The following is a 20,140-nucleotide window of genomic DNA, read 5'->3' on the forward strand; positions in this document are numbered from 1 at the left end:
ATGTTTAGCAGAAGATCCAAGTCTGGGAATTTGGGTTTCTTATGAACAAATAAAAGCTATGAAGGAAGAGGCAACAATCTAGAAAGCCACTTCTCCTCTGCACTCCATTTCACCTGCATCTTTGCTGCAGCGAAGCTTCCAAGACAAGTGAGGAAACTCATGGCCTGCTCATAGGCTGTGATTGCTTGAATATTCAAGCACACTGGTCATCTGCTCAAATATATTTAATTATGAAAGGACTACATATTTCACAACTGCCTCCTCCTCCCATCAACTGCTGCGTCTTTCAGCACCACCTCTAAGTGCTAAAGGACAATTTGAAAAGTAAAATAAAAACAATAACAACCTCTGAAATGGCAACTAAGAGCTTAGTGGGCATTCTTAAAGCTACAGTGTTGTTTCTACTGTTTAGAGTTTTTTATTCCTACAATGATTTTTTTTTTTTTAGATTTCAGATTTTTCTGCAAACTTGGGACTTTCAAGTATATAGAGAAAACTTTCTATCTGTCCATTTTGCTGATTTATATATTATATTGATTTGTTTATTTGCACTCTGTGGCTCAGTTTAGAATTAGATATATGATTGGAAAGTCATAGTCAGAATATTTAGAATTAGGAAGATTATCTGGCACAAGATGACCTTGCTTTAGCAAAGAGAAGTTAATGAGAGCTTTTCTACTCAACCTTGCCTGATTCCCTTCTGTACTGTAGTTATGAGTCGATATGGCTTTATGTATGTGAGCACAACAATTCCCAGCATAGCCTGTTTGGCAGTCAAAATACCCACCATTTTACTAGAATAAAAGCTGATTTGATACAACCTTCTATTCAAGATTTTAGGACAAGGCTTTATACTCATAAACTTTGGCCTTCCCACCTTTGAGAAAATCCATAATTTATTTTATGGTGCTGCTTTGCACTGAAATTGCTCTGACTGAGCCACTGCTGGTTAAAATCAAACTAGAATATTTTTGTGACCCAAACTTTCACTACTTGACTAGCTAAATGAACCCTATTATCTTTCCAAACCCCAAACCTAAGAGGGTTTTCAGGGTAGACATAGGGGGTGTTATACATAAGATGTTCCTCTTAATACAGCAGCTCTGCATGATAATGACCACTCACAACAGGCAAAGCTATGATTTGATCTCTTGACAGAAATACTCCCATTTTTTCCCTATCTGTATTCATCCTTCATTCAACCAACATATACTAGTCCCCAATTTTCCCCTGGCTCTCTTTCTCTCTCTCTGGCTGTAATGTATGACTTGGAGAAGTTTGAAGTGTTACAATTTTGGGGGTCATCTGCTACTGGTGTTTTTTAATCATAGGTTTTCCTTAAAATGCCCTCCCCTAAAATGAAACCATCATCTACAACTTTAAAAGTCTCCTTTTTCAAAAACCACCACCACCAAAAAACATGCCCTTAAAGATATCAAGTTAGCGCTACAGGTAGGACAGTTATCCTATTAGCCCAAGATTGTGCCAACATAGAGCAGTTGCAATTGTCAGACTTCTCAATGTAAAAGTCTTTTTTTTTTTCTCTTCTAGATTTACTCTCAGGTTTTTGCAGTTTGCTTTTTTTAAAAAGAAGTCTTCTTAAAGGTAAACAGGAGAAAGAAGTAACACATGAAAACAAGGTCAGTATGATATACTTTTCCTTACGATGGCATACTAACAATTAGGTACTATTTTATCTGCTAGATTGCTGACCATGTCAAGCAACTTTGCCAACAACTTAGTTTTTAATTTAGGAAACATCTGCTTAATGGCTTTATTGTTTGAAGTTTCATCATAATCAAATTTTGTATAGCTCTTGCTTTGTTTTTGTTTCATTTAGAATTTGGCAGCAAAAATGTCTGCAAGGAAAAAAAATCCCTGTTTGTGTAGTTTCCTGCCCACAGTAGAAGAATATGAATTAATTATGATTCTGTGTGAAGGCAATACCTGGATGACTAGGTTTTGATATATTTTATTACAGTGTTTTCTGATTGCATTTTCCTTGTCTTTTTTCTATACACACTTAGAAAAATGAATTTGTGTTGGTGAACATTATTGGATTTTTTCCTACAGGTGCAATAATTTCACTTCTAATGTTTATACACACACTAACTGATTTCTACAACATGACTTTGATTAGAACTTTAATCTAATTTGTCCTAGATTTAATACTTTTTAGATGTTTATTGTGCCTATTTTATTATTCACAAATTGAAATGTTGGTGATAATTCATAACAGTAATTGATATAGTGTAGATAATATAAGCCAGAATATATTTTATAGAAATACATGCATTTGTGATAGGCCAGAATATATTTTATAGAAGTACATACATTTGTAATAGGCCGGACTATATTTTATAGGAATACATGCATTTGTGATCGGAAATAATGGTCCTCTTCTCCAGTAATGGAGAACCCTTTGATGGAGAGCCAGTATGGTGTAGTTGTTAAGTGCATGGACTCTAATATGGAAGAACCAGGTTTGATTCCCCACTCCTCAATGTGCAGCCAACTAGGTGACTTTGGGTCAGCCACAACTCAGCAGAGCTATTCTCTCAAGAACAGTTCTCTGATAGTTCTCTCAGCTCCACCTGTCTCACAGAGTATCTGTTGTGGGGCAGAGGAAGGGAAGGATATTGTAAACTGCTCTTAGACTCTGAGTGAAGGGTGAGATATAAATCCATTCTCTTTTCTTCTTCTATAGTGGCTAAATTGCTATGCTCTTGTTTGTTTGTTTCAGTGCAATCCTCCTTTACTCAAAGAAAGGCCTACTAATCAATGAGATTAGTAAATTTTGTAGGGCTTGCAATCTTTGTTCCTTTGTGTAGTAGATCCTAATCCATGAAGACTTGTGGGTGACATCACATTTCCCCTCTCATCCTCTTTCCCACACTTTCATCTTTCCCACCTCCTGGCAGCTTCCATTGCCTCTACCTGCTTCCTTCTCTCCTTCTTACCCACCCACCATATATCTACCTACCTACCTACCTACCTACCTGGCTGCTCAGTCATCAGCTTTCCTTCCTTCACTCACCTGCTGGCAGCCTTTCACCTTTTCTTCCCTTCCAGTCATCTATCTTTTCTGTTCTCTCCTTTCTCTGAAGCCCTGTTTCCTTCCATTCCATCTTTAATCTTTTTCATCCTTCCTCCCAGATTTCACATCCATAGTCATTAAGATCTGAGAACATACCATACCAAACCTTTAATGGCATAACAGTTGCAAATAAAAATAGAATATAAAAATTTAAACATTGGAGATAAAATCAAAATGAAACCGAGCTTACAGATGCATTCATACATGGTCAGATTTAAATTTAAGAATGTCAGCCAAAAATGTTGCCACAGCCTCGCTAACCTCCCCCTCAGTATCGTTCAATAAATAATAACAGGGTGGCAGAATAGACAAATCTGGGGAGAAAGAAAGCTTGCAAAATAAATCTTTACGGAGATTATGATAAAAGGAACAATCAAGCAATATATGCTGAATTGAGTCGGGAATATTCGCTCCACAGGAACAGAGTCTGTCACCTAAAGGGACTCAATGATATCTCCCTTGTAAAACTTTGGCGGGAAACGCATTTAGTCTAGCCAACATAAATGACCTGCGATGACTTGGAATGGTTAAGTCTGATAGATAATGGGGCATTTTGCCGCAGAAAGTATAAAGACCTAAGGAAGCTGGGGAGCAAATATAAGGATCTGTTGGCCGTAGTTTCATTTCCTCCAACTCCCACAGTCTAAATTTAATACATCTGAAGATATATGACTCATCAGAAGCAAAAAAATCATCAACCTCTATCCCCAACTGGTTAAGTTTGGACATAAGCACTGCTGTCCAGGATGAAATATATGGGTCTCTTTTCATACAATCAAGAAGGCTGTTAGGATCTGTTCTAAAGTGAATTTTGAGCCAGAATTTAAACACTGCAATCCAGGCTTTTGTCTCCACCAAAGACTGGCCCACTTCAGAGTAGAGAGCAAAGCAGGACACACATTTTGGCATACCAAGAATTTGTCTAAAGAATGAGGCTTGAATGCCCTCCATTTTCCTGGTAAATGCTGAGATCCATTTAGGGATACCATAGAGAATCTGGGCTAGCATTTTAGCTTTGAACACCTTAATTGCTGCTGGAACTAATTGCAAAAAAAAAAAAAAACCTGTTTAATTTGAGCAGCCAAACATTTAGCCAAGTTGACGGTGTTGTTACGATGTGAAATCCAGCTTAACTTGTGATTAAAAGTGATCCCCAAGTATTTTAAAAAAATTGTTTGCTCAACTGTTGAGTTGCCAATAAACTATCTCTGTGGGTGCCAGCAATTTGAAAAGACAACTACTTTAGATTTGGCATAATTGATAGAGAGTGAATTACAATTACAGTAGTCATAGAAGGCATTCAAATACCTTTGCAGGCCCACACTTGTGCAAGAGAGGATGGTAGTATCATTAGCATAAAGAAATAAGTGGACCGCTTGGCCTACTAGTTTAGGCAGATGATCATTAATAGGGTTCAAAAATTGTACCAGGTCAGTTAAAAATAAATTAAAAAGATGCAGGGCCAGCACGCAACCTTGTTTAACCCCCTTTAACACTGGGATTTTGCTAGTCAAGTCACCACTAGAAGAAAATTTCACTTGGCAAAAAGTATTAGAATGAAGTTTCCTTAAGAGAAATAGCAGACGAGGGTCCATTCCCAGGTAACCTAGCTTAATCCATAGTTGGGCTCTATCTATTGAATCAAATGCGCCCTTCAAGTCGATGAAGGCAGCATATAATTTTTTCATCCTGGTATGCATATATTTTTCAGCAAGGAAGGCCAGAGTGCAACAATGGTCTATAGCAGATTTGCCTTTGGAGAAGCCAATTTGTTCAGGACCTATAATGTTGCCTAGGCGCATCCAGTCAGTTAATCGCAGTTCTAAATGTTTGGCATACAATTTGCCCACTATAGATAATAAACTAATGGGGCGGAAATTTTCTGGTAACTCCAACCCCCCCTTTTTGTAAATTGGGATAATTATAGAATCAAGCCAAGAGTCTGGGATGGAGCCATGCAAATCAATGAAAGAGAACAATTTTGCAAGGGGCAAGAGCCACCAATCGGCAAACTTTGTGAATACCTCAGCAGGAAGGCCATCAGGGCCTGGTGCTTTACCCACTTTTAAATCCTTCAATAAATCACTGATTTCCTCTAGAGTTACTGGAGGCCAGACCAGCATATCAGTAACTGTGGGGTTTGCTAAGATAGGGATACACATGGAGCAGCAAAAATGTTAGAGAAGTAATCAACCCATGTTTGCACAGAAATATTTGGGTCAGTAACAAAATTGTTTTTTAGATTACCCGAAATGATTCTCCAGAAAGCTTTATTATCATTAGATTTTATTGAGTGGTAAAGTTGGTCCCATTTATTCTGAAAGAAAGCTCCAGGTAGGCTGTCTTACAAGCAATATAGGCCTTAATTTTTGTTGGGTCTTTGGAGTGACAGGCCTCTTTAAATTGTGCTCTCAGTTCTTGTTTCCAAGCTAAACAATCTGTATCGAACCAGCTAGAGAAACTAGACCTAGACAAGATCATAGGTTTAGCTTTAGCACTACAGTAAGCAATTAATAATGAGACTCCTGAAAGGATTGTATCATCTGAATTGGAATTTATGATTGAATCCCTTAATCTGCACAGTGCTTCAGAGCCAAAGAGGGAAGAAAACTCCCTTTCTAGGGCTGGAGACCACTTGATTTTTTTAAGAACATTTGATCTGAAAACATAGTCTCACTATATTTCAGTGAGCATTAATCTGTTAAAACTATAGACATGGTTTCTATCAGCTCCTGGGTGGATTGTGTGTATTTTTTGAATTCAGAATTAGATATAAGAAGGGGCCCACATGAACATGCAGAAATCTCATTCACCCCACTATTTAATCTGCCTTATCTGCCCTGCTGTTTTCAGTCCATTCCCTCCTACAGCAGCCTTAACCTATGTTCCAGTTGCATGGTGCTGGTCACTGGACAAAGCTCAATTGCATAATGGAGAACCTGTAATAATTTGCAAGGGCCATCTCAGTTTCCATTGTACCTCTTCCCCTCACCAGTTCCTCTGTTCCTCTTCCTGGCAACTTCCATATCCTCCCTTCCCCCACTTCCTCATCTCCTTCCCATTTATCAACATAGCTATCTTTATCTGCCCCCCATCTTCAGCTATATTTATTTACCCCATGTATACGCCATCTCCAATGGAGACCAAAAGCAACTTACATTATTTCCCTCTCATCCACGTTCTCTTCACAAAACCCCCATGAGGTAAGTTAGACTAAGAATGTAAGCTTCCACAGCACAGTGGTGATTCATACCTGGGTATCCCAGATTCTAGTCTGAAACTCTAAACATTACACCACAATGGTTGAGTAAGAAGCAGCTGAGTCATACAAAATGGGTGAGTTATGCAAGTAAGGGTGGGCATGAACCAGGAAAATGGAGGTTCATGGTGGTTCATGAGACCTCTGTTCTCAAACCTCCATGAACTTTTTCATTTACCAAACCAGTTAGGATGATGTTTGTGATGGGGGGCATTAAATTCCTCCCCTTCCTTCCCCAATGCACACCACAGCAGAAAGCTTGTCTCCATGAGTAAAGGGAAGGCAATCTGTCTTTTTATTGTCTTTTTATTAAAGAAGCTTATTTTATGGGAAAAAAATCAGAGTGTCAGCAAGAAAACTGCAGCTTTACATAAAAATACTTACATAAATTTCAGATTCATGAAAATGTTTACTGATTCTAATGGAATACAGTTAATAACTGAAAACCAAACCAACTCATGATGATCCAAATTTTGTCTTCTCTGTATACTAGGAGGTTTTATTATTAAACCTATATTCATTATTTTCTCTATTCAGTCATGAATTTTTGGGATTTCCTTAAATTTGCAATATTTTGCAAAAAAAAATATATAAGTGCTACTTCTATTATTGTATTATTACCTTCCTCCTTTTTAAGATTTCAGATTTTTTTTGCTGCAAACCTGTGATATTTTGTGGGTTTGTAGAAAGATTTGTATTCTGTTTTTGGCTCCAGTCTCTCTAGATTTAGCCACATTGAGAATCAGATCTGTTCATGATGCACAAACTGGAAGAGGGGGGATTATATCTGGCCCCACTTGTCCTGGTGGTACCTGATTTTTGGCCATTGTCTGACACAGTGTTGGATTGAATAGGCCACTGGCCTCATTGAACATGGCTTCTCTTATGTTCTTACAGAAAAAATCTTTTGTGTGATATAGAAAATGGAGATGCATTGATTTGTTTAGTTTATGAGTAGTTCTAGAAGCTCCTTTAAATTCATTTGGAATTAATTCATAAATGGTAATTCATTTTTAAAGAAGCTTGGATGATAATTTTTTTCTAATATGACACATGAGTTACAAAAGGTAACAGCAGAAAACATATAAACGTATCCCATTCTGATGTCAATTAGTCAAGTATATTTTTTTCCTTTTTTCACTCTTCATTCAAATATAGATTTGTTATACAAAGCAAAGCAGAAAAAAAACATTTTATACAAAAGCAGCATTTAGCAGGTTATGTTTCTGCCCTTTTTCAAAGCTACAAATTTAAGGCCGGGAACATTAGTTCAGAGAGTCCTCCAGTTCCATCTAGTTACCTTGGCCTGTGTTTTAATATGAAGAACAAATTTTATAGATGCCTGATCATAGATACTGTGCTCTTCTGGTGACTCACATGACCTATTCTTCAGCCTCCAGCTGATAAAAGTGCTACTGCTGGACCACTTATGGTCAAAGGGTAGTTTTAATAGAACTGAATAAATGGGCACAGGAAATGTGATCTAAATTAAAATTCAGAGAACTTCAGACATTTAAGTCACTAAGGACAAATGCAGTATAATAAGTAGTTAAAAGAAATGCTTCTACTTGCTCCAAGAAATATGAAATATTTATTACTTGCTGGTGGGGCTAACACATTGGGGGGGGGAATCAATAATTAATTGCTAGGAAAAGTATGGCTCATTTATAAATATCAAAGAGTTTTAATAATTATTTTACAAATCCAAATTAGCATACACCACACAATAAAACTGTTTGGGGAAAAAAGATCAAATTAAGAAATTGAGTATTTGTGAATTCATCAACAAACTAAAATACTTTTTTTATTCTTCCTGCCCTGGCAGTAAGGACAGGAGAAATAATGATACCAACACAACAGATGTTGATGACTAACAGAGCAATTTTGAGCCAACCTGCACTGCAGCAGTTGGCCACAGTGCAGGGTCAGCGGCACTAGCCGGCTCCCTAAGGAGCAAGTTACACTGTGGCTGTGTATGGGGAAAAGAGTTCCAACAATGTAGCCGGATACTTGCACACCTGCATCCATGGTGATTCTATCTCAGCATGGCCTCATGGCATAGCTTGGAAGTGGGGGTGGCACAAGAAGCGGGCCACTGTGAATCAATGGGAGCAGCCTTTCAAAGGTTCAGATGCCAGATGCATGTCACAGATAGGGGGTGGAGAAGAGCAGAACAGGAGAGCCCATTCTCTACTGAGCCAACCCCATGAAAGAGACCTGCAGTGAAGACAGGTGCATGGGCATCACATTTCAGAGAAGAGACCACTCTGGTCGTCATCCTTCAGCCTGGACATGGGGCTCCCTCAAAATCACAGGCCCCTTCAGATGGGGGAGCTCAGTGCCCCTTGGGGGAAGGATGCTGGGGAAGGAGAACTACCTAGGCATGCTTCTCAAGGAGGAGTGCTTCCCCTGCTCCCCTTAAAGTCCCAGGAGTCCTTTGATGGGGATCTGCAAATCATCCCCACCTTTCCCACCAGAGGCCAGGGTAGGCCAGTCCCCCTGGGTGTGAAAGCCATATGCCATGGTGGCACCAGATTGGGCGTGCCATGTATAGAGGTAGGAAAGGCTAGAGGGTGATGGCAGGTGGGGAAGCAGATGGCCAGGGTCCTGGAGATCAGCACCAGCCATGCTGGCTGGCTGCCCTCCCAGTCATCCTCCCATGCTGCCTCCATCTGCAGATCCTCCCCACATGTGGGCTGCAACATAAGCAGAAAAGAGGGAATAGGGCCAGCTAACCAACCTGGAGAGACTCTACATGGTCAATCAGGAGTCTCTCAATGTGCCCTTGTCCCTCCACTGTATTCCTCATAATGGCCATAAGCCCCTCCAGGTGTCTGGCCCCCATGGCCAGATTCTGCTAGGCTTTCTATCCATTGCTGTCCCCTGGCCATTGTCTGTTGCTACTCCCAACAGCTCTCCAGGTGCTCACACTTGATTGTAGTCCACATGGAGGACATGGTGGATGAGCTCCATCTCCTCATTGCTAGATGCATCATGTCTGCACATTTCTTAAGTGGTCCCTAGGTTGTCATGCAAGCATCCTGGGTGTGGGGTTTGTTGCATGTTGATGTCCAATTAAACTGGTGCAATTGTGGCACTGCTCATGACCTTGGTGCCTGGCAGCCCACTGCACCTGCCTTTCTCACTGCCCCCTTGGAGGAGGGGGCCATGCTTGACAGGGGAGAGGAGGAAGATGGTATATGTCACTGGGATGGTTATGGGGCCCAGGGGGTGTTGTCAGTGGGGATGACTAGGGTGATGGCAAGAGCAGGGCCAGCAAATGGGAGTAGGCCAAGTAGGCAGCTGCCTCAGGTGCCACTCGGCCTAGGGGTGCCACGAGGTGACCCTCTCCCCATGCCCACTGCCTCCCCATGCCTGAAGACACTCCCTGCCAACTCTCAGGTTGGTCCACCCCTGCTTCAAAGGGAACTGAAAGGCTCCCTTTGAAGTGGGGGAGGGCTGGGCTGAGCACTGGTATGTAGCCTCCCCACGCCCACCTCCTTGTGCCCAAAGACACTCCCCGCGCAGCGCTAAGGCTGGCCCGCCCTTGGTGATGTCATTGGGCCACGTGCACTTCACATGCGCGGCAAGAGACTGGGGGGCAGGGGAATAGACCTCAGCCTAGGGGCACCAGAACCCCTAGCACTGGGCCTGGGCAAGACACACACTACTCACCACACAGAACCTCAGCTTTGTGCCCAGCCACTATGATAATAAGGATTAATGGCTGCATGAAGGCCTTGGATTCCTCTCTGCCAGTGCTCATTCATAAGGAATGCCTATTGCCATGAGGGAGTGGTCTCCTTGCTGGGCTGAAGGGATCATTCCACCTCTTCATGGTGGACATTTCCATCTGGCCAGCTTGTCCCAAGGCTGGAACGTGCTCTGCCATGCTCCAGAAGAAACAGCAGTGAGAGGTTACAGAGCTGCTTTAGCAGTGGCTGGAGTGATGCTCACATGCTCAACAACCATGCTATCCAGAAGCATATTCTCTACCTCAGTCCAGCTGGGCTGAAAATGGCCATCCATACCACCAGATGTTCCCGCTGCCATGCCACCCATGAGTGTTAGAATGTGTGTGGGGGGTGCATCCCACATTGAGAAGTGTAGCAGTTCCCTGGGCTGCTTGTTGGATATATATATATATAAAGGTCCATCTGTGGCTATATATATATATATGATGTTTCTATATGACTGTCTTTTGAAGGGCCTGTAATTTCTCTAAGTAAAAAGAGAATATAGGGCTGATGGATGAATTTATCTGGGAAAATACATTTCATACCAATTAGCTGCCAGATGTGTGTGGAGTCAGTATCTTGGTATGCGGCCGCATAATTATACAAAAATGCTGTAAATAAGTCGATGGTCCCAGGACATCTTCCCAGGACATCTTCCCAGAACATTTGGTGTCCTCAACGCATGTCCTAATGAGGAACATTTGGTGTCCTCAACGCATGTCCTAATGAGGAATCTGGAATCTCATTTTGGAAGATGACTTTGACAATGCCCTTATATGGGGCTCAAATGCATCCAGCATGGAGGAATGTTGCAAAGCAGCCTGGATTCTATAGAATACTATTATTGATGCCTGTCTATACCCGTTGGGAAGAGATGAGATTGATAAGGAGACTGAAGTGATCTTCTATAGAGGAGTTTCTATAAGAACCATCCCAATATCATAAGGAAATGGAGAAAGGAGGGGGAGAGAGATTGCCAGAAGGGGAAGCGCCTGTCAGGAACTCAGGCTGGACACAGAGAGGAGATTTCTATTAAATGGATTTGTTAGATTTCCCTAATAGGCTAAAGAGCTATAGTGAACATCTAATGGTTAGAAGATCATATAGGGCAAGTGGCCATATAGAATGCATACATGCACATACATAGCCTTTCCCTTTTATACATTCACATATGGGCAATATTTTGGTTTCATATATGGTAATGTGCTTGTATGATATATTATGATATGTATGATATATTATGATATTATGCCTTATTATGATATATCTATATGTAACAAGGTATTGATTAGAATGGGTGGGATGAGGTTTTGTCCCAGGTGGGGGTGCTCAGGTTTTGTCCCAGGTGGGGGTTCTCAGGTTTTCATGGGAAAGCCTTTGGCCCAGATGAGGTTCCCAGGCTTTTGTGGGAAGTTGTTGGTCCCAGATGGGGATTTTTGCCCTTTAAGGTTCAGTGGCCTATCTGGTACTAATTAGCAGAAGTATTTGGCAATAACAGGTGGTTTTCTTATGTAACGGGGGTTTTGGGGCTTTCTGGCCAAAAAATGATGGAACCTGACTTTCTGGATTCTGATTGGATAGATGGAACCTGGCTTTCTGGATCCTGATTGGATAGACAGAAAGGGGGCTTTCTGAATTCTGATTGGACAGAAAGGAAAAAGGTGGATACTATGGAAAAGGTATAATTGGGCTTACCAAAAAGGGTGTGGTTAGTTAGTCAGTTAGCTAGTTAACAGTAAGTTTAAGAGAAGCCTACTGGAAAGCAAGACTCTTCCATACTTCTGCATAGACAACCACCTGAAGCCATAGGAGAGGTGAGAATGAAATGCTTTTTGCTATCTTTACAATGGCTTTGCTTTGACCAAATGTAATAGGCTAGGGAATCTGAGCATAGGAAAGACTATAATCATGTAACTAAGAAGCTATTTAACCATGGGTCATGTAACCATACACACCCATGAGTCATGTAATCCTGTCAAAATGCTGCAGTACCTATGATTTAAATAAATTCCCAATATATATTTCAGAACCTGAAGTCTGGTGTCTTTGTCCCTGAGGGGTGTTCTTCCCAGAGTATCTGAATAAAGATCCCCTTTTATTATATAGGGGCAGAACCCTGTATACTTTATCTGTTAACATGCTCCACCTCACTTTCCCATGATATGGCAATCAGTGGCCAAGATGTGACTTTGCATGGGGCCTGGGTGGGCCACAGAAATGAGAGATAGGTTATGCTTCTCACCCCTTGGCTGAACCCCACCAGGGGACCAGTGCCCCTGCCTCTCCCTACCCTTGTTATTTCTGCTTTGTTTCCCCACAGAAACAGGCTGTGCACTTCTTCCTCCTCAGCAGACACTTTGGATGTGTCACACTCACCTGCTCCTAGCTCTGTATGTCTGGGTGGTGTGGCGGAGATGCTGCTGTGAGTGCTGTTAGCAAGAATACATCAGCACCCTTTGCATGGTGGACTAGACTTGCCTGGATCATTTCTGCGTTGACTGTGGGGCAATCTAGTCCCTCTGTGAGGAGCTGTGCCCAGACCTACAGGGCCAGGTCACAGCTTCCCTTGCCATCACCATATTGCAGAAGATCCTGCTGTCCCACTCCTTACTCTTCCCCACCACTGGCTACTTCCAGTGGGTCATTGCCAAAGTGCTGGAGGTGCTCCAGTCCTCAGCCAGCCAATGCCTGCATACTTTCCTGGACACCATACTTGGCTTCTTCCAGGAGCATGGCCACTTACTCACGGGGGACGCTGAACTTGTGCCAATCAAGGCTGGGCTCATTTGTGTAGCAATATATCTGGAAGAAGTGACATCGTGATGGGGGTGGTCAGCCCTGGTGAATACTCCTACTGTGGCTAGGAGATTGCACAGAATTATGCTCAGAGACCCAAGCCTGAGAAAAGTCTTCTTGTAGCAGTCCTCCCATCTAGGGTGGGACCCACAGCCCCTCTTGGATATGTCACTGGAAGTGCTCAGGGATAGTGACAGAAGGGCTTGGGAGGGAATGGGATGGGGAGGACTTTGGAGTTCCTGTCAGGTAGTTGACACCAAACAGACAGAGACATAGTTGTAACAGAACAATACTTTATTGAACTGCACACCATGATGAGGCATTAAGATTCCTATCACTTCCTCCCTGGGTCCATGGAAAAGAGGACTGAAGATCCCTACTATGGCATGCAACTATGTGGGATGGCATTGCAGGCAGAACTTGAAAGAGCTGGTGGGGTGCAATGTTCCACATCAAAAGGAGGTCTGGAAATGCAGACTAAGCAGGTGGAAGGGTGAACTCACCACACAAGTGGGAGTGTGGATTCAGAAATGTCAAATTCTTCAAAAGGCACAAAAACAAAAGCAGTGCATGAGCATGGACAGTCTCTTGCTCTGTTCTTGTAGGCCATTCAAAAGATACCATGTGACTGCACAGACACAAGGAAGGGGCAAACTGTGAGTGAGGTGCTTGACAAGTAGGTAAGTATCAATCCAACTGTGACCTTTTGGAACACATGCCTTTTCTGGTGACTGAAAAGGTTATGTGTGCCAACGGTGCAGGCACATGACCTACGTTATTGCAAAGCTGCAACTTGTGAGATACACACATAATTCATTTTCCATGGCTCACCTTACCTACAACCTTGTAGCCTAGAAAACTGCCCATACAGGAAAGGCTTATAACTGGCTAATGGGCAGGCACAAAGATGCTTGACCTGATTGTGGGTGACTGATCAGGGGTCCAATTCACATGTAAACATTCAGTTTAATCACAATAACTTTGAATGATGGTCACTTCATCAAAGCTTCAGCATTGTTGATCATGCCTAAAAGCCACTGATAGAAATATTTTCCATGAATTTATTCCATACCTTTTTATAGCCATCAAAAGTTGCAGAATTACTATGTGTCTTCCATGCACTGGGCCATCTCCTGGGGGGGTGGGATTTGACTTGGTTAAGATAGTATTTATTGCTCACTCCTCCCAGTAGTGTATATAATTTTTCCAACCTTAGTTTAGCATTCTTTGAAGAAATTAGAACTGAACATATAAGTACACTTCTTTTAAAAAAGAAGATACAATATAAAATAATATGGACAGACTATGGTATTCATGAAAAAAGTAAACCACACTTGTAAAGTTGAGAGGCAAGATCATCTTTAACTAAAACTTCTTTTGATAAATAAATATAAGAGATTACATCTCACAGATCTCTTCACCTATTGGAATAAAAATCAAATTGACCAACTCTCCACTGAAACATAGGGGGTGTCAGACCAGTCCCTTGTATCCTCAATGATAGTGAGCCAACGCCATTCTCCAACATGTGGTTTCTTAGTCATTTATATTGGGAAATTATTGTTGGATCCTGGAGTTTGTCTTACTCATTAGTAGATTACAGTTCTACTTAGCAGTAGCAGCCCCAACAACAATGCATACTAAGAAACCACATTTTGGAGAAAATGTCACTCACTATCATTGAGGATATAAGGGAGAATACAAGGGACTGGTATTATGAGAACATTGACATGAGTGGCTCTTATAAATGTTAATAGTGTATTCAACAAATTCTATGAATTTTGGATAACTGATAAGAATGTGTGTACTAGTGTTATTAATGCTTTATATTTATAAGAGAATATAATATTATAAAGGCAAATTTATTTGCACACGGTGTTTTCTTGTTTTTTTCCAATCTGTACACTGGTTTCCTGAGTGCTGTAATCTCCAGTTGGAGGCAAGGGATCCCCTTGTTTGGAGGCCCTTCCCCTGCTTCAGGGTTATTAGAAAGTCTGGGAGTGGTTTTGATTGTCCTCTGGGCACTCCATTATACCCTATGGAGACTGGTTATATTCCCAGTGGATAATTGATCCATTGGTATCTGGGGCTCTGGAGGGGCTGCTCTTTGAGGTAGAGGCATTATTTTTTTTACATAGTACCTGATACCACTCCTCAAACCCCTCCAAGCTTCAAAAAGATTGGATGGGGTCCAATTCTATGAGCCCCAAAAGAAGGTGCCCCCATCCTTTATTATTTCCAGTAAAGGGGAAGACATTTAAAAGGAGTGCGGTCCCTTTAAATGTAATGGTCAGAACTCCCTCTGGAGTTCAATCATGCTTGTAACATTCTTGTTCCTGATTCTACCCCCGAAGTCTCATGGCTCCACCTCCAAAGTCCCCAGTTATTTCCTGACCAGGCAATTCTACATAGCTCCATTGAGAAGATATTGTATTTATGGACCTGGACCCAAATTATTTATTTTAATAACTTAGAAATATTGTTTAATTTTGAAGCTACTGAATATAAAATAGGAGTAATTAGAAATGATATCTTGCATTTGTGGATCAAAAACATTTGCAGTATTGCCCTGGCCTAATTTTTCAGTACATTTTCAGATTAAAAAGGATGAAACATTCATTTTTCATATAATTAAACATCTAAACAATCCAGTAATATGCCTAATAGGCAGGAAGATTCTCTGTTTACTAATTTACATCAGTTTACAACCAAGAGATGGGCTCAATTCCAGACAGCTAGTTTCTCAGAATTCCTGTCCTTCATCCTGTATCTGCCATGTGCAACTTTTTGTGCACCAGCTCCCATGTGCTATATGTTGTTTACACTTCCTTCTCCACTTTTCATCACTCCATGGTGTATCTCAGAGGGAATTAATGTCACCAATTTGGCAGCAGGGAGTTCTTTCTGCAAGATGTTGTTGACAAGATGCTTAGAACTTTTGTACTTCAAAGTGCATGTTTTTTCCTGCTCAAAAACATGTTTTAAGATGAACCAGGAAATTCTGCCTTTCTTCACCCTTCTGAGCAATTTCACAATTATGGAAGGCAAGCAGGATATGTCTCTTAATTAGTTTAATGCATATCACTGAACAAGATTCATGTTCAATTGCTGATTCCTTTTTAATCTATTTAACATATCTTCAAATGAATTTTCTTTTGTTGTTGTCATAACCACTCATCCCTTTGACTGTATCGTTACAGATGTTGCAAACATGGCATTTATTGATGGTTCTCTGTTTGGTTAGACCCAGCCTATCATGCATAATAAAAAGGATAACAACAGTGTGATATCCACAGTGATTTCTTGATGGCTCTGAATGGCTGACAAAGCAGACATTGGGCCTGGAAGGTATGACCCCCTTTAGCTGAAGGGAGGAGGGTGATCTGTATGGATCTGTGTGAATAAGGCAGGAGCCATTGCCAAGAGGGCAGGTTAAAGCTGAAGGTGAATGACCTCTCTCTCAAGATCTAATGTAGCATAGCAGACCTCTGGTCCTGTAAACAAGCTGTTGTGGTCTACCTGTATGTAAACCAGTAAACAAGCTGTATGTAAATAAAGAAATTAGTACAATGATGTAAGTCTCCAGTACAATCTGCTTCCAAAGGAAACAACCTGGGTAAGCATTAGCCCTAGAACTTCTCAGTTACAACTCCTAAGTGGGGAGGGTAGTGTACTCATGCCGATTACCTGATTAAGGACTATGATAATGTTTCCTCCATCTTTTGCTCTTCTGCCAATGAGCATGTTGACCAATGGTCATTCTGCCTTCATAATAAGTTTTCTAAACTTCCTTTCTATTAAAAAAAATCCTGATCTTTGCTTTTCCTTTTTATTGTTTAAGCAACTTTGTTGCTTTGTTGTTTTAGATTGTTTTAATGAATGTTGTTTACCACCTCTAGTTCTGTAGAACAGAAAGGCAATGAGTAAACTTTGCATTTCACAGTCTAACATTCAGTCAACAAGACAAAGAAAGCAGATTGGTACAAGAGGAGTGGAGGAGATGGGCTAAACAGGAATCCTAGGTTGGATCTACCTGTTTCTGTCATCTTCCAGATGATACTTCCACAAAGTAAAACCTACAGAACCTCTGCCAAAATAACTATGGTGGCCATGCCTTTAATGGTTTTTCAGGTAATTGCTAGAATACTCAACAGTTGTGCCAATTCACAATTCATTGCTTCAGAAAGCAAAACCTAACCAAAGCTTTTTTTAAAAAAAAATAATTAAAGTAGTATTATAAGCGAGAAAGAAAAAAAACACTGATGAAAATAAAATGCCAACTATACAAGGTAGCATGTATTTTTGTTCTAATCAAAATCAAAAGCGTTTAAATCCTTCACATTGTGCAAATAAGTAGAATTTATGTCTCATCCCTCTTCTGGGACAAAGATGATGTAGAACATGCTAAAAACAATTGCACAATGTCAAGTGTATTAGTAGGAGGAAATTGCAATGAGAAAAATGTAGGAGTAATGCTTGCAGGAAACCAAATGGTGTAACTGCCAGTTCCTGACATTTCAGGCTCTTAGCATTAATTCTCAAGAGCATCTTCTGAATATGTTATGAAGTAATAATTCACATTCAGCTGAAACTAAAAGTATTACATCAACAAAGTTCTCTGTGAGTCTAATACTGAGACATGTAACTTTTCTTCTTTTGGTGCTGATATGCATTATACATAAAAGCAAAGTTTGAGCATATTGAAATTAATGTCATTCCCATCTGTCCCATATGAATTCCTCTTTATTAATCACCAGAAAAGGACTAAACCATCAGGTGAGAGTCACTGAAAGTACATTTTTTATCATTTCAAAGTGTCACAACATTTTCTTTTCAACCAGAGTGGGATAAGTGTATATACTGGAGGATTAAAGAATTATTCTAAAATCTTGTTTTATTCCTAGTCCAAAGAATGCAGAAAATAATGAGACTGATTATCTAAAATATGGAGAAATTAAAGTAGACCCACCAGATATATAGAATCCATAAACTAGAGATTGCCATCGGGAGGCACAAAGTTTGCCTAAATCTCAATAATAAGTTTTAAATAATAGGCTGCATTAACATTGAAACTACTTTTTATGCCGGTGGTGCTCTTAGAGCTGAACTTTGGAGTGGAGATCCAGGGTCCCCCACTCATGTTGCCATACCAGTGAGGGATGAAACAGTGGAAAAGTGGATTCCACATAACTGCTGTAACATGTAACATATAAAGGATTTTCATGATATCCACTTCAGAAATGGAAAACTTTTCCTTCTCTCACAGTTATTTTACACTATCTTTAGCCATCTGTTATCAAAATACATTTACTTCTGATGTATATAACCCTCATCTCTCACCCCCTCCTTATATGTGCTGGCATACCAACATCTTCACGAGTAGATGTTGCTTTTTTTTTTTTTTTTTTGCATGCAGGCCAAAAGTTTACTTAGTCATGTCTTACCATTCAAAATGTATACAACTAAAGGGCATTCACCTAGGGGTACCAGATGTTTTCTTTTTAGAGGAGATATCCTCTTTTTCTGGTGTCTGTCCTCTTTTGTGCTCTTTTTAAAAAGCTGATGAAAATGTCTTCTTTTGGGGTTGGAAGATTAGGAATATTCTTAGTAGCAATTATCACAGCTTAAATAATAGGGGTATTCAAAATGAGATCTGTCATAGTGATCATTTGTTTGAAGTGGTCAGTTGGGAAATGTGTCCTCTTTTTTTGCTTTTCAAAATATGGTAACTCTAGTTCAATCCTCATACTGACCATGGTTTATCTCCCATAGTCTATTTCAAACAGTCTGGTTTTTATATATTTTTTCTCTGATTACATTAGTTTAGCTGTGAGAAAAACACCTAGGGGAAAAGGGTGTAAGTAGTAGGGATGGACACAGACCCCAACCAAAGCCAAAGTTCAGTCCAAACTTGGGCTGGTTCATGAACCTGGACCAAGGTTCGGGGAAGGAGCCTTCCCTGAACACTCACTGAGCTTCTGCTCGGTTTGGGTGTTCAGCCTCCCCCCCACGCCCATGCACACACACCACTTTCAGGCAGCATCAGGCACTGCACCCACAACATGGACCTGGCTTGCATGACTGAGACCTGGTGAGACAGTCACCTTGAAATGACTGAGACCTGGGAGGGTGAGACAGTCACCTTGAAAGAACTTGCTCCACCAGGCTTCTTGGTCTTACATCAGTCCTGAACTCGGGGGTGGGGTGGCTTTGCTCATCCGGGAGGCTTTCTCTTTCAAGCCACTCCCCATCCTAAGGATCACCGGGATTGAATGTGTTGGCCTGGTGTGGGAGTCTGAAGTGAGTCTGGCTGTCTGTTGGGTGTACCGACTGCCTAGCGCATCTGCAAACAGCTTTCTGGGCCTGTTGGACGCAGTGGCTGGGTGGGCATTGGAGTACCCATGGCTACTGGTTCTGGGGAACTTCAGTGTTCATGAGGACAGCTCCGTCACCTCTGTCCAGGCCGCAGAACTGGTGTCTTCCATGGCGGCACTGGGACTCCACCAATATGTCTCAAGCCCCACACATCAAGTGGGCCACATATTGGATTTGATCTTTGGCATGGGGTTGAATGTGGATCTGACCTCAAAGGAAGAGGTGCCATGGTCAGACCACTTGGTATTGAAGGCCTGGCTGGACATTCCCACTCTCACCCATCTATGCAGTGAGCTGATTTTTGCTCACCCACAGAGACTTATGGACCCTATTGGGTTCCAGAATGCTCTGCAGGATCCACAGCCCTCCTGCATCTCTCTAGATGAGCTGATAGGAGACTGGAATTCCCATCTCACTGAAGCCATTGAGGAGATTGCACCCCGACGTCCTCTCTGATCCCGTGGGAAATCATCTCACTGGTATACAGAAGAACTCAGGGGGATGAAACAGGAGTTCAGACAACTAGAGCGAGTTTGGCGGCATACTCGCAACGAGACAACACAAACATCTCATAGGATACTTGTAAAAGCCGATGAGATGGCAGTGAAGGCTGTGAAGAGGAAATTCTATTCAGCCTCCATTGCATCCACAGACTCACACCAAGCTCAATTGCTTAGGGTAATTCGGTCGTTAACATCCCTCACACCAAGAGGTTCAAATAGTGGTAGAAATTCAGCTATTGATTCAGAGGCATTTATGAGCTTCTTTGCAGATAAAGTCCTGTCACTCCATCATGACTGGTCTGCCAATCTTCATACGGTAAGTGAACTGGAGGCCCCCTAGCCATCTTTGGGTTCAGTTTTTGACTCTTTCAAT

The sequence above is a fragment of the Heteronotia binoei genome, chromosome 8 (assembly GCF_032191835.1).
Source record: "Heteronotia binoei isolate CCM8104 ecotype False Entrance Well chromosome 8, APGP_CSIRO_Hbin_v1, whole genome shotgun sequence".
NCBI classification, from domain to species: Eukaryota; Metazoa; Chordata; class Lepidosauria; order Squamata; family Gekkonidae; genus Heteronotia; species Heteronotia binoei.